Source organism: Orcinus orca, chromosome 10 (assembly GCF_937001465.1).
Source record: "Orcinus orca chromosome 10, mOrcOrc1.1, whole genome shotgun sequence".
NCBI lineage: Eukaryota > Metazoa > Chordata > Mammalia > Artiodactyla > Delphinidae > Orcinus > Orcinus orca.
The window spans coordinates 99,104,173-99,119,312 of NC_064568.1; the positions used below are offsets into that span (position 1 = coordinate 99,104,173).

Sequence of the window (15,140 nt, forward strand, 5' to 3'; positions counted from 1 at the left end):
GGAAGAAATGGAGTATCCACCAAATTATTCCCAGGTCCTGAATAGTATGTACTGGCAGGAACAGAAAGAATATGGATGACAATGAATGAGTGTTGACACAGGAGGTGCTTAACGTAAGGCTGGATAGAGGAGAGATTATTATTATTGGGTACTTTTTGAGACTTAGGATTTAACATGCTGACAAGGATACCTGAGCCTGTCTTAATTCGCTGATGGGATGGCTGCTTGTAGGCTAGAAGATGACTTTGGCCTATAGAAAATAGGTGGGAATAGATGGCTCAGGACGGTGGGCGTGGCAGACTGGATACACTACAGAAGGTTAGCAAACCCGCCAGCCAGCTTTGTTCACAGAAAAGGCCCCATAGTTGATGGCAGAGGTGCTGCTTTGGAACGGGGACCCCTAAGGTCAATGGGGATAATAAGATTTTAGGCAAAAGTGTTCTCCTGAGGGTTATAATTTAGACTTGTATCCTTTCAAGGTATTTACCACAGTTCTTTATAAATGGTTGGGAGGACATTCTCTCTTATTGTAGGGAGTGAGATCACTCAATTTTGTGATCTTTTAGTTGACTTCTGGCTATAAATTTGAATAATTCTCTTGAATTACAAGTGATAAACTTCTTCCCCCATACCTTCTTCTCCTCTTCCTGTTCCTTAAGACTTCTCTCAGTGTCCCTCTTCTTTCAATATCCCTTTACTTCTTGCCCTGCCTGCACCACCTTAACTCTTTCTGGAATACCAGACTTGCATGCAGTCTCTGCAGACTGATCACTGAAATAGGCCGGAGCGTATATGCTTAGGAACCAGCCCCCCGAATTGCTTTTCTACCCGTAATCTCAGTACAAATCTAATTCTTCAGCCGGTCCTATTATTGTCAGGTTGTATGTCACTCACTTCTCTAGAGTTAGATCATGCCTCTAGATATGGAATCCAGAGACTAACCATTATAGATTGCTTTCATTTAGTTCTCTAATCTCTTCTGCCAGGTTCAACCTAGGGCCTGAAATACTTTTTAAGTCTTCTCAGTTTTAAATTTCCCTTTACCCTACTGCCAACACATTATTTTAGTTAAGTGAGTGATGCTTTAGTCTAATTTTTTCTTATTTTTTTTTCTTTTTACCAACTATATGCTGCCCTAACACAACTTGCAATATTCGACTGTTTGTTTGGGGCAGCATCCAACTTCTGGTAGTCCTTTCTTCTGAAGTATTCTCCTCTACACTAAAGACCTGGATTATGCTGTTTATAGACAGATCTTCCCAAACAATGACCAAAGCCATCCCAACTCCTTATAGGCAACTACCCAAGTGTTTGGCTTCCATCTGTTATCTGTAAATTCTGGAAGTAGGACTATATTAGTTTAAGTTCAGTGCAGAAAATAGAGATCACTCTAGATATTTTAAGCAAAAAGGGGCTTTCAGAAATAATTACAGAAAATGGAGTAGCAGGAAACAAGAAGGCAGCTCTAGAACTACTCTAAGACAAAACAGGTGCAATGTAAGAATCAGAAAGCCCTGGCAATGCTCAGACTGGCTTTTGCAAATGTCTCTCAACACCCACGTTCAATGGTCTTCCTTGGTGTCAGAATCAACATCAAGGAGATAGTCTCTGCCTCACTCTTACCTTTTGGATCTTTTGCCGGTACATCTAATTAGAGAGACCTCATTCCTAGCCAGAACCCTGGTTGTAAGACAGTCTAGGAAATGCAGGTTTTAGCTTTTCATCTCTGTAGCACAGAGGAATACAGAAAGGAAGTAGGAATAGATGCTGTGTGCCAATCAACCTTATCCAGCCCGAGAACTGAAGATATGGCCTCCTCCCTTCTTCATTGTCCCCCCTGCCCCACCCAAGTGCTTCGTGGGTAAAACTGCCCTCCTCTGAACCTCCTCTGCTGCAAGGACAGTAATCCCCCACCCTCTTCCCCTCCACCACAGCTCCCTCCTCTTTGCTGCTCATTCACTATTTTCTAGTGACTCATAGTGCTTTGTACTCAATTCAAGTCAAATATCTTCCATGATACTTAAGAGAGACCAGCTTTGTATCAGGAATTCAGAGTTCCTAGCCAGTAACTGTTTTTCTCCCTTGGATAGCACTTGCTTATTCCTCTCTTATTAAACAATCAAGAAAAAGTGTAAACTTGAAATGTCCCTCTTCTCTCACACCATGGTTCTCAATTTAATTCCAAATGTCTGACGTACAGTTTAAGGGCTCACAAAAGACACTAAAGAGTGTACTGCATGGTGAATGAGTTCATTAAGACTGCAATATTATTATTTTCTCAGTTGTATATGCATGTACCCCTAGGTGCTGTCCAGATGCCTTTACCAAATTGTTCTTTTTGAGATGTCCTTCATATTTCTCATTTGAACATCCAAGTGTGAGGGTTTCTGCTATCTGCCTCAAAAAATTCCTCAGTGAACCTGGCTGGCCTGGATGGGATTGAGAGAATCATTCACAAAGTACAAATATGTGAAGCTTGAGTATGTTTTAAATTCTTTTTTAAATCTTATTTTCTTTATAGTTCATGCATATCCCTTTACATAAAATGACACTTTGTGGATGTGAGCATGTGTCTTGTTTAAGCAAATTATGTGCAGTTTAATTGAGAGCAATGACAAAATGTAAAGTGTAAATGTAAATATGTCGTCAAAGTATGAACAAGAAAAACAGAATGTGCTAAACAAATATCCAGGGTGACACTTCCTGTATATTAGTTATGAGAATTAAATATTAAATGTTGTAGACTAAATCCACATTTATACAGTAATGTGGATGTTCTTCTGTAGTAAAGAAGAACCAGCCTAACTAAACACCCAAAAGGCTATGAAATATTAGGTGTTTCCTTGACTCAAAACCTGGAGTAGCTTTAAGCCTGGGGCACAAGCTGAAATGCCTACAGAGGCTAGGAAACTGGCCTAAATGAGTGAAACTGATGAGGTAAAAAATGAAACATTCGTTGACACTCAGCCTCAATTCTGAGGATTAGTAAAGAATGACGGGGGCTATGGTGTACTGAGGGCTCAAATAAGGTCTAAAGACATTAGCTGCTACTCAGGAAGGCAAGCTCACTATTTCCGGAGCTTCCAATTTTTCAAGAGAAACCAAAATCGTGGATTTCTACATAAAATGTCTCAACTTTTAAATGTTGTGATCAATGCAATTTACAAACAACAACTGTAACCGTAGGCTAGCACACCTATACCAAGGCTGGACATGGCCTGGGGATGCCAGGTTTTAACAACTTTCTTAAGTTATTGCAACTCTGAGATGAGGAACATCTATCTAGAAAGAACAATTAACTGAGGGGCTGTGTCTACATCCCCCCCTCTCAGTCCTTGACAAACTCCTTCAAGTCTCTCGTTAATACCATTTCCTCCAGGAAGCCTCCTCTTACCCCGCCTCCACCCCAGACCAGGTGCGGTGCTCCTTTGTACTCCCAGTGTAGCCTTGACATCCGTTGTCAAAATCCTTATTAAAGCTATGGTTACTATTTTGTTAACTGCCCATCTGCCTGGCCTGACTAAAAATTTTTATGCAGAGCTTTTGTTTATCCATCATTTTATCCTCAGTCCCTAGAGTGAGGCTCACATACAATAGATGCTTAATAAATGAATAAATAATACATAAATGATGCAATATGGGAATTAATAGTTACCTTGTTCTATTGCTACAACTATGCTATACAGCATAAAATAGAGAATAGGATGATCACTGTATACAAGGTAAAGCACATTAGCATTTTAAAAACTAAGTTTCGAGGCTGAATGATCAAAACTGATGTATTTGGATATTTAATCAAGTTTTGAAGTTATTTGAGGAATATTCACTTCAGCTTCAAATTGAATGTCTGTGGGATTATGAGTTCAGTTATTTTACTTGGCCTCCTCTATTAGTTTATTTCTAAATTTGAGCAATTTTTCCTGCTGAATTGAGTGCCCAATTGACTTCATTGGCTAAACTGGTATCAAAAGGGTTTTGGAAAAAAGCCTGGATCTTTCCTCTTCCTTGAAAGTTTAAGGTAAATCTGCCTTAGTTCATATCCATATGTAGCAAGTGAAATGAATTAGGACTCAGGAAACTCTCAGATTCACTTCATGGGACTCATTTGTGTAGCAAGTTATTCCAGGAGGTTTTTGAAAATATTCATGCACAACATTTTATCATAACCATTGGACCATTCAGCTGACCTAATTTCCCAGTCCCGTTCTTATTTTCCAATGCTTCTAATTGGGCCCAATTGTATCAAAAATTACACTTGTTGTTTTGGAGAAAACAGTTTGGAAATCATTGTGACAGCTTCTCTTAAGTTTCAAAATCAAAATAATTGAAAAAAAATTGTTTACAAGTTAGTCATTTCTCTTATGGATTAGGATCTAAAGCACTAAATTAAATGAAATGAGCTACTTCATTTATTCTCTGGTGATTTTCTGCCTTAAGTGAAAGAAAAAATTGATAACAGGTACCAAGACTATTGCATATTACAAAAAAAAAACCATGCAATAAAATCTTGTGGTTTATGGCCCCAGATCATCCTAATATCATTTAATAATAAATAACCCTATTGCAGAGAAAACTTAAAGTACAAACGCACTTTAGTTGTTTAGGGAATGGTTCAACCAAGGCAGCCAACTTCAAGAGAGTTGTTGTAGTAATCTAGCCATGTGGATCCCAATCTGAATTGTTAGAAAGGAAACAAAGCCTATTCACATATTGCGTCAAATGGCTTATTAGCTACTGTTATAAACAGCAGTGTTGACTACAAGAATTATATAGGACTTCAGCTTCTGTCCCCTAAAACTTCCCCAAAAATGTGTCGCTCACTTTGCTTAAGATGAATATTTTTATCTAGTTAAACAATCAATGCAGATTGTTTCACAGCTGGTAATAAGAGAGAAGACGGTACACTATGGTCACATTTGGCAACCGTGAATGAACCTGGCTTTAGATTCCTTGTCCAAGGAAACCATCTTGAGCAAAATGCATGCATATGTGTGGGACAAAAATATTACTGAAAAGAAAACCAGAAAAAATTGCCTTTTGACTCACAACATTATATAATACTATAACCTTGTTCCTGAGTTGAAGTTGCCAGTGTTCAGAACAATTATGACAGTCCATGAATGTCCTAAATTAAATAGATAATTGACGTATTTAGTACTCAGTGGATTCCATTATTCAGTGCCTTAAGCTGCCAACTGGGACATGGGACAGTTCATCTGATAACTTTGCTTATTCCATTCAACCATGTGAATGTTACATGTTGGAGCAATGGAAAAATTTGGCCCATTTATAGTTTAGAAAAATTTTTTTTAATTCTGTAGTTTTCACTTCTAAGAATCCTTTTCCCAGGAACTTTGTATAGTTTATGAAATATTGCTGGAAATGTAGTAAAAATCAGGATTTAAAATTACATTATTTTTCTTATTAATGATCCTTTACGCAATGAAGCACGTTCATTGCTGTATATTGATTTCATCCAATAGAACACATTGCATTCTTCTGTTTAAATAATACAGCTAATACAAATCCCTCAAGTAGCACATGTGGCAATACCAGAGGAATCAAGGAAGTTCAAAATAAATCTGCTTTCTGATACTTTTGAGTCATGTCAAGTGGACTAAAGCTAGGATGACATTGGTCTAAACTGGTTCCATTTTAGAGTGAAATTAACAATTACTCCAGGAAAAATGTATAAGCCAAGGCTTTCCTAGGCATATGGAGTCAGTCCTGGGAGATCTGGAACTTTCTTCCAGAGAACGTCTCTTTTCTCCTTTGTCATATCTTATGGATGATGCCTGCTACATTTCTGACATAGCAGCTTTCCTCTTATTACAGCACTCATAATTGTTTCTCAAGTTATGTTGATTCTGTGCTATTTCATTTGGCCCCTGAAAAGCAAATATTATCAGGAGGCTGGTGGGAATTTGCGTTATAGACTGTGACGGTGTGAATGCCAGCATCCCATTCAACAATCACACCGCCAGTCGCGTTCTCAGCTGCATTAGACTCCAATCATCTAGATAAACTGTTCATCTTAACGGCATTTCATGACTTTACGTGATCTTTTATGATTCAGCTTTTCTGAACAGAGCTTCTTATGGCAACTTCAAACTTTAAAGGGAGACACAGAGAGAAGTTGATATTCTACTGAATAAGAGCCCAAAAGTCTATGAGATTTGCTTTGCTTTTCTGGAAGCTTTGTTACCACAGCACATATCTTTGGGCAAAGATTTCCACTCAGTCCTGAATAGCAAATGTCCATGAGTCATTCTGAGTAATACTAAGTGGTGTTTACACTTTGGCCTCTTTGCTATATCCTGTAGGTTGGCAGAAATCAGGCCAATGGAGTAACTGCTATAATTATTCCTTTTCCCTAATATCTGCACTGAGTCTTTGTTGCTTGGCGCTTCAGTTTGCATCTCAGCATCCTTTCACGCCCAGCCTGGTGATTACTTTAGGTCCCTGAGCTACAGGCATAATTATCTCCCACGAAGTCACTGGGGACTCTTGAGAGAAAGGAGGAAGGTGGAGAGAAGAACACTAGATGAAGTATTAAGGTATTTCTTTGATAATGTAAGTAGGGGGTGGGGAGGCAAGATGGAGAATGCTCATTTACCAAAAAGTGTGCAGAGGTCCAGGGTCCTGAAATGTAAGCCCTAAGGTTGACCAAAGTTATGGCCAAAATTTACAAATTGAAGACCTACATACACCTTTAGTCATGGCACAGAGAAGCTATGTTGAATACACAGAAATACTGTGTTATTTAAATTTAGATATTATTGTTTTCGTTCAAATTCATATCTGTCAATCAGTTCATTCATGATTCATCATACTTTTGAGGGAAGAGCTGATTCCCAGACACCGTCAAAGATCATACCCCCTATCAACCGTGAACAATTATACTATTTTTACCATATCCATAAGGCACACTGCTCGGCCTGTGAAATTACATCCTTAACTACATGAAAAGATACAGCACCTTTGGCAGAGGAGAGCGAAGTGGAGTTAATTTAGTAACAGATGAACATCAGAATGCACCAGAGATAAAGAAAAAAAAATACATCAGGCGAAAAATAAATAAATGATGAAATGTTAGGTCAGTATGATTTCATGATTATTGCAGAAAAGTAAATAAAAATTCTTTGATTATTTACATTTCTGGCTTGCTTTAGTAGTGTGTCATCTATTGCCAGTTCTGTTTATAGAAAACATTGTTTTTGTAAAAACATGTTTGTAATGAAAAATAAAATCCACGGAAAAGGATTTCATTGAAAAATAAACTTGTACATTCATTACTCTTGGCAGCATTCTCTACAATAGCTTCATGTTTCTCAGACACAAAAATATGGTGGGTCTTTTTTTTTTTTTTGCGGTACGCAGGCCTCTCACTGCTGTGGCCTCTCCCGTTGCGGAGCACAGGCTCCGGACGCACAGGCTCAGCGGCCATGGCTCACGGGCCCAGCCGCTCCGCGGCATGTGGGATCTTCCCGGACCGGGGCACGAACCCGTGTCCCCTGCATCGGCAGGCGGACTCTCAACCACTGTGCCACCAGGGAAGCCCGTGGGTCTTTTTTTTTAAAAAAAGAATTATTTTTCTTTTAACAAGTCACTTAATGTATTTATCTTCCAAGGCATCGGGAAGAAAAAAAATCTGGGACCAATCAGTTTCTATTTTACTACAGGGTAATTGATTATTATGCTAAGTGTTACCTATTTTTTTCCAGTAAAAAAACTAAAAATAGAATTGTCTCTCAAACATTGACACATGTGATCAGGGTAATACAGTAATGTGTGCACTCCTTATTCTGAAATAAGTTACTGTGATCCAAAATACAATCTGTGGACAGCCAGCAGATAGTACCATGTGACTGTGGGGTGCCTGAGTAGGTAGGGCTTTTGCATTAGAATATACTTTTCATCCATAAAGTCTTCCTTTCAGAAATGCAATTAGCTTTTTTTATGAACTTGTAAATATAGTATATAGAAGACCCAGGGGACTTCCATAAAGCCACATTTATTCCCACGTCTCTGGGAATCATAAATGGTTGTCTCTCTCTAAAATGGATTAGGACAAATTACATTAGGACATGATTGTGAATCTGATTAAGGTCGAACACAGCTCGGTTTCTTTTACCCCTTTGGGATGACCATGTTTTCCTATAACAACCAGAAGACAAAAATGCCTTTGGCAAGATGTTTCAAAGGCATGTTTTCGTAACTGCACATAAAAAAAGAATTTTCATCCTTATTCAAAAATTGGTCCATACCTTTAAATTCTTTATCTAGCCAAGACAAAGCTTGAAGCACAAGCTTCTCTAGCATAGAGCACATCTCAGATACTGATTTGAGGTGTCAATGAAAGCTTGTAAAAAATAAATTCCCATGCATAATTTCTTCTAGAAGAGGAGAGGTCAGTTGAAAGGATTTTCCACTGACTAGAAATCTTTAGGAAAGAAAGAAAAATGACTTTATAAATGGTGGTAATACTTTATGGCAATTAAACATCTTCACTCTATTTTATGAAATAAAGGGTCAATCATAAGATAATGCACTTAACCTCTTACAAACAAAGACAGGTGATATTTGACATTGACTAGAACTTGGAAGCTGGAGGGTGAATTTTGGCTAATTTGACTTTGGTTTTTGTCACTGGCCATCAAAAGGTAAGGAGTGAGGTAGACGTGCAGATGCATGGCCCATGTGTAGGGAGCACGGGCAGCAGGCAGTGCCTACTGACTGCTCCTTCACGGTCTGCCTCAGCTTCAAAAAGCTGCCCTTCCTGAGGCAGCCCAAGTCCTGTGACTAAGCAGGACAGAGGTAGAATGGCTGAGCCATTTTGGCCCAATATGGGGCACTCTGCCAGTCAATACTCACTCTAGCTCTTCCTGCCCAGTTGGCAGACATGTCATGACTCCTTCACTGTTGAGCTTTTCTTGTGTGCAAGGCTGCTTCCTTCCCCTGAACTTTACAGACGTTCATCCCTAATAAACATCTAACACTTCAAACTCTCAGGGTCTGCTTCCAGAGATCCCACCTTGCAATAATGAGTAGTTTAGAAGCCTATGTAGCAACACAGAAAAATGAGGATAAAATTTGAGGTTAGAAACCAGCATATAGATTTGTAGTTATGAATGAAATGAGAATGAGAACAAGAAGGCAATTTGGAGAGATAGAAATATCTGTGTCAGGCTGGTGGCTGATTTTCTAAAGTTATATACTTGTTTATGCATTAAACAACACTTTTAAAAAAATGACATTCAGGACTTCCCTGGTGGCACAGTGGGTAAGACTCTGCACTCGCAATGCAGGGGGCCCGGGTTCAATCCCTGGTCGTGGAACTAGATCCCACATGCATGCTGCAATTAAGAGTTCATATGCTGCAATTAAGGAGCCCATATGCCACAACTAAGACCTGGTACAACCAAATAAATAAACAGATATTTTTTAAAAAGTGGTTTCAAAAAAAGAAAAATGACATTCTAAAGATTTCCATAATAGCCTAAACAGTGAAGAATTGCAAAGGAATGGATAAATTTGCATTTCCTCTATTTCAAAAATTAACAGAATTTATCTGAAATTGGAAGCAGAACTATTTTCTTAATAAATTGATCATTTATTTTCTGAACTTTAGTGTTTGAATGTTCAAATAGTATAGGATGAATTTAGCAATTGAAAGGAAAGAAGGTTAATTAATAATGGGGCTCATGTGATGAGGACCCCAGTGAAAGATGAAACAAAGTGGTGAGAGGAAAGTTGAGGCAAGATAATGACCTAAGGAATTCTAGTACACATTAACGGGTCCATTAAGGTTTTAAAAATAGAATTTATAATAAACTGGACTAGATTTTATGGTTATATTCTCTTTAATGCATTCAGAAGTTCCTCTACGTGATTTCCCATAGTTTAATCCCACAGTTTGAGAATCATGATAAAATAAAAATAAAGCAAGAGCAGCTATTTCTAAAAAGGTGGTTGTGGCTACTTTTTATTTTTTTAATGTGTGCTTCCAGTAGTTCTGCTTTTACTGTGTACCTAGGAGAACATGTAACAACAGCGTTCTGTTTGCAGATATTTTAGTCACGTTACTCAGGTTACTTTTCTATCCAAAGATCAACCGAGACTTTTGTGTTGTATTTCAGAGATGCTTTTAGAGAGGCAGCATTCCTCTTTCCCCTTTTTTCTTTTACTAGTAGGCTCTGTGCAAATGTCCAAGAGCTTTAAGAAATTATACTATTTATTAGGGTTTCTTCTTTTTCCTTTATCTGAGCAGAAATGTTGGGCACAGGAGACATATTTCCTAAATTTAGAAGTTTATGAGGAGGAGATAATAAACAGAAAATTATGCAGACAGTGGATAGTATTCAGGGATTATATGTGTTGAAATACTGATGTGCTTCTCATTCTATGAGCTCAAACCACCATTAACAATATAGTCATCAGATCCTACAATCTTTAAAGAGGTATTCTGCTACCTCTGCACTATTGCACTTCTGGATCCTATGTATTTAGAATCATTTAACCAAGTGCCCATCTCTGGTGGTTGACAAGATGAATGTTAATGATCCCAGGGCACTTTAACATGTGAACAAGCCTCTTGTTACTTCCTTGAGTCAATGAAATACATACCCGTGGACTAAGGGAGAAATGCTGTTAAGGTGCTAACAGTTATATTTTTGTTTAAGTATAAAAAAAAAAAAAAACTTGGAGAGGAAAGATGCCCATTAAATACAAAATTACTTAGACGCATGAAATTCCTAAGACAAATGACAGTTCAGTCATTTTTACAGTATATTTCAATGTGTCACAGTATCTCATCATTTAGCAATTTCATTCCTCTTTATTCTATTTTAGAAAGATATAAGTTAATCATTTTTATTTCAATTTTATACTAGCTTATTGATGCTGGTATTAATTTGTTTTGGGGTTTTTTAAAACATTTTTATTGGAGTATAATTGCTTTACAATGGTGTGTTACTTTCTGCTTTATAACAAAGTGAATCAGTTATACATATATATATATCCCATATCTCTTCCCTCTTGCGTCTCCCTCCCTCCCACCATTCTAGCTGGTCACAAAGCACCGAGCTGATCTCCCTGTGCTATGCGGCTGCTTCCCACTAGCTATCTGTTTTACGTTTGGTAGTGTATATATGTCCATGCCACTCTCTCACTTTGTCACAGCTTACCCTTCCCCATCCCTGTGTCCTCAAGTCCATTCTCTACTAGGTCTGCGTCTTTATGCCCGTCTTGCCCCTAGGTTCTTCATGACCTTTTTTTTTTTTTTAGATTCCATATATATGTGTTAGCATATGGTATTTGTTTTTCTCTTTCTGACTTACTTCACTCTGTATGACAGACTCTAGGTCCATCCACCTCACTACAAATAACTCAATTTTGTTTCTTTTTATGGCTGAGTAATATTCCATTGTATATACATGCCACATCTTCTTTATCCATTCATCTGTTGATGGACACTTAGATTGCTTCCAAGTCCTGGCTATTGTAAATAGAACTGCAATGAACGTTGTGGTACATGATTCTTTTTGAATTATGGTTTTCTCAGGGTAGATGCCCAGTACTGGGATTGCTGGGTCATATGGTAGTTCTATTTTTAGTTTTTTAAGGAACCTCCATACTGTTCTCCATAGTGGCTGTATCAATTTACATTCCCACCAACAGTGTATGAGGGTTCCATTTTCTCCACACCCTCTCCTGATGCTGTTATTAATTTGTGACCAACGACTTTCCTAAGAGGAGGGTTTTACGTATGCATTTAATGAGCTCATTGAAGTTGCAATTGTGGGTGCAAATGAGGATGGTAGTAAAGAAATGTGAAGTCTTCACAAAAGTTCACCAGAAAACAATAGTTTACTAGTTGACACCTCTGCTTTTTCTCCTGAATAGTAAAATGAAGGCTTAAGTGCAAATATCCATGCCTAGTATTTTTGGACCTCTCTTTTCCTTAGAAAATAATGCCTCTGGAATAATTAAAAGACAAGGACACAGAACAAGGGAAAAAAGATAATTTGAGATAAGTAGAATGTGACTATAACAAAGCTAAGGCTCCTTTGGTACTTCCCTTTTCAAAATTTCAGCAAACATTGATAGATTTTTTTTTTCCCAAAGATGGGAGCATGATTAAATAAATGCACATCTTTTATTGTGGAGCAATGAAACAGAGGCTTGCTTATGAGATCTCCCAATAATGAAATACAAGCAAAAAGGCTTTATCAAACTGCAAAGCTAAAGTTCAGTAGAATCTAGGGTCCATGTGTGATGGGCAATCAGTGATATGGAGGGTACTCTGTTTCTCCTATAAAGTAAATTTTGTTTGATTTCCATGTCACGAATTTATTCAAATAATGTAATTTATATATTTTATTACATATTTAACTGTTTATTCGCATTACATATACAACTTAATTAATGTATCTTTAACACACGCAACTATTTTCTGGGACTTGCAAGAGATAGGACCAGAACATGCTTGTCTCCCTTGTTTTTTCTGACAGAGTTTTCTTCTGGTTATTCTTTTATTTCTAGCCACTTACAGGGTCTTTCATCATCCCTTACAAATATATGTTCCACGGATTTCTATACTCAGGCTTCTTATCTTTTCACCACACATTTTCCCTTGGAAATCTTATTTTTTCTATAGGTTAAAATAGTGCCGCTCAATTCTAAGCCTCTAAGTCTTTCTTCTGAGCCCCAAGCCCATACATTCAACTTCCTGGATCTCTCCATGTGAAGGTCTTAGCACAATTTCAACATGGGAGAGCTAAAGTGATCTCCACGCTTACCCTGTGCTCTGCCATCAAATTCTTTTCACCTCTGTCATTGAACAGCATAAATATCCTTTGAGATATACAAAGAAGAGAACTAGCAGGCATCTATCTTGATTTATTCTCCCTTAAAATCCAGATTATATCTGTGATAAACTTATGTGGATTCAATCTTCCCAATATCTCTCCAGCCTGTCCTCCTTCAGCATCCCCATGGCCACCGGATTACGCAAAAACCTCCTGACAATTCTTTCCCATCACAGTCTTTCTCTAATCCTTCTCCACACTTCTAGCATGTTTGATCTAAAATGATTTTTCCTTTTGATTTTGCTACTTAGAACCTTTAAATAGTTGCCTTGTTCCTTTCTTTCTTTTTCTCTTTTTCTTTTTTTTTAGGAATCCCTAAACCTTAGCTTAGCGTGCATGATCTTTTATGATCTGAGCCCTGCCTATATATTCAACATCAATTCCTTTCACTGCCTTTCAATTTCTTCTCCTTGCAGGGATACAAGGACATGCCGGATAGCACTGCAGTTCTGAAATTTTCCTTCCCTTGACCAGCATTTCCAAACACCCCACTTCCTACTCATCCTTCAAAATCAGTTTATATCTGCTCTCCTCCATGGATCTTTCACTCATCTCCAGTCAGAGTTGGCCACTCTGCTCTGTGCCCTCGTAGCACACCGTGCTTACCTTTCTTCCAGCACCTGCCCCTCTTTCCAGGATGGTTCCTTTGCCTGCTTCCTCACATAGACTTCTGTGAGCTCTGTGGAAAAGGGATTGTGTCATTTTTCTTCTCTGAATATACAGCACCTAACATAATGACTAGTACATACTGATCATATAATAAATACTTCAATAAATGTATTCTCTTTTCTATAGAAGACAGTTACATATCTTAGGGAGGTAACAATGTGCAAAACTATGAATAAGTTAAATAAGATGTAAAGCAGTACAATCACAACGTATGTCCAAGAGCTTCACTACCCTAACGTAAAAAACCCAAAGATATTTATTTAGGAAAAAAACGTTTTATTTTTTAAAAATCAGAAGTGCTTTAGGACAAGAGGTTTTCTTTCTATTCATGAAGTGAATGAATAATTTAGGCATGACATGAGGACACAGGGAAAATTGTGTGGAATGGGGAGCTGCTGCGTATATTGAAGGAGGTGGCAAGGAGGTTTCAATTCATAAAACAGAGATGAACCCAAGAGAAAGCTACGAGGTGAATATATTTTTACCCATTTATTTTCATCTAGTTGCCTTAAAGCTATGTTAAACAATCAATCTTCTCAGGTACAGTTCCAGTTTCAAGTATGTTTTTCAAGTCAATAGTTTTAGGTTCAGAAAACGCAATCATTTATTTTAGATTCTTTAAGTGATATACACACCCATATATTCTATAATATTGTTTTAATAGTCTTTGGTAAAGAATATCATATTATACTGACAATTTTACTAATGACATTGTAATTATGACTTCATGGAAGAAGAGATAGAAGTTGAAGCATTTGTAAGTACAGCAAGAATCTTCTTCAATAACCTAATCAGAGATAAATTATTGCACTTTAATATTCTCCAATCTATTCATCACTGTTGAAAAGTCAAACCTATGGCATTTGAAAGCATATTTTGTCCTTTCAAGTACCTATAACTTTCTGTAGAAAATAATTTCATAATTTGCCATTCTAAAATTTTGAGAAAATTTTCTCACTAAATTTAATAAAAATGTTGGACTTAAGTATTAATTTATCTTGAACTTGTGGGGATTTATAAATATAACTATCAAGCTGATACACGGCTTCATTTCAGAGTAAAGACTCTAAATGTTTTATTTACCTGAAACATTCCATTAGACTCATTGACATTCTCTTTTTTCAACATTCGAATTGTAGCAGTTCATGCCTATATACCACTTGCCCTATTTCTCAAAAAGAACCAAAGACGTACACATAGTCAATAAGAAGGAAGAAAGCCATTTCAAATGTTATGCTTTCTTAAAGATCCCAAGTGGATGTGTTGGCAAATCAAAGTTTGCTATTATATGTATTAAAAAAGGGAACAATCGTTAGTATTCACGAATTGCTTCACTAGTTTGTATGTTGCTGTGACACCAAGTATGTAATGAGTCTGAGTCTCAATTCATTGGCCATAATGTGGGAAAATATAGAAACAAATGGAAAGTGATTTCTCAAGCTGTTCTGTCATGGCAGTTCCTTTAGGTATGATTTAGGAAACTACAGGCAGTAGAAAAGCCTTCCTTTTAAATGTCAAATACAAGATTCATTTCTGTACTGCTTTAATCCAAATGTCAAAGTTCTGAGCTGAACCATCAATCTCACCAGAACTTTCCCAGCT

At 37.4% G+C, this 15,140-nt stretch overlaps 1 long non-coding RNA gene across 1 annotated transcript; it reads right to left on the reverse strand.

The window, feature by feature from the left end:
• Positions 1-8,351: 8,351 nt before the first annotated feature.
• LOC125965558 (uncharacterized) lies at positions 8,352-14,703 on the reverse strand. The gene is made up of 3 exons (XR_007479587.1): positions 14,622-14,703; positions 13,476-13,548; positions 8,352-8,443 (listed from the first exon to the last, which is right to left on the reverse strand). It is a non-coding gene; the product is annotated as an uncharacterized LOC125965558 (long non-coding RNA).
• Positions 14,704-15,140: the final 437 nt, after the last annotated feature.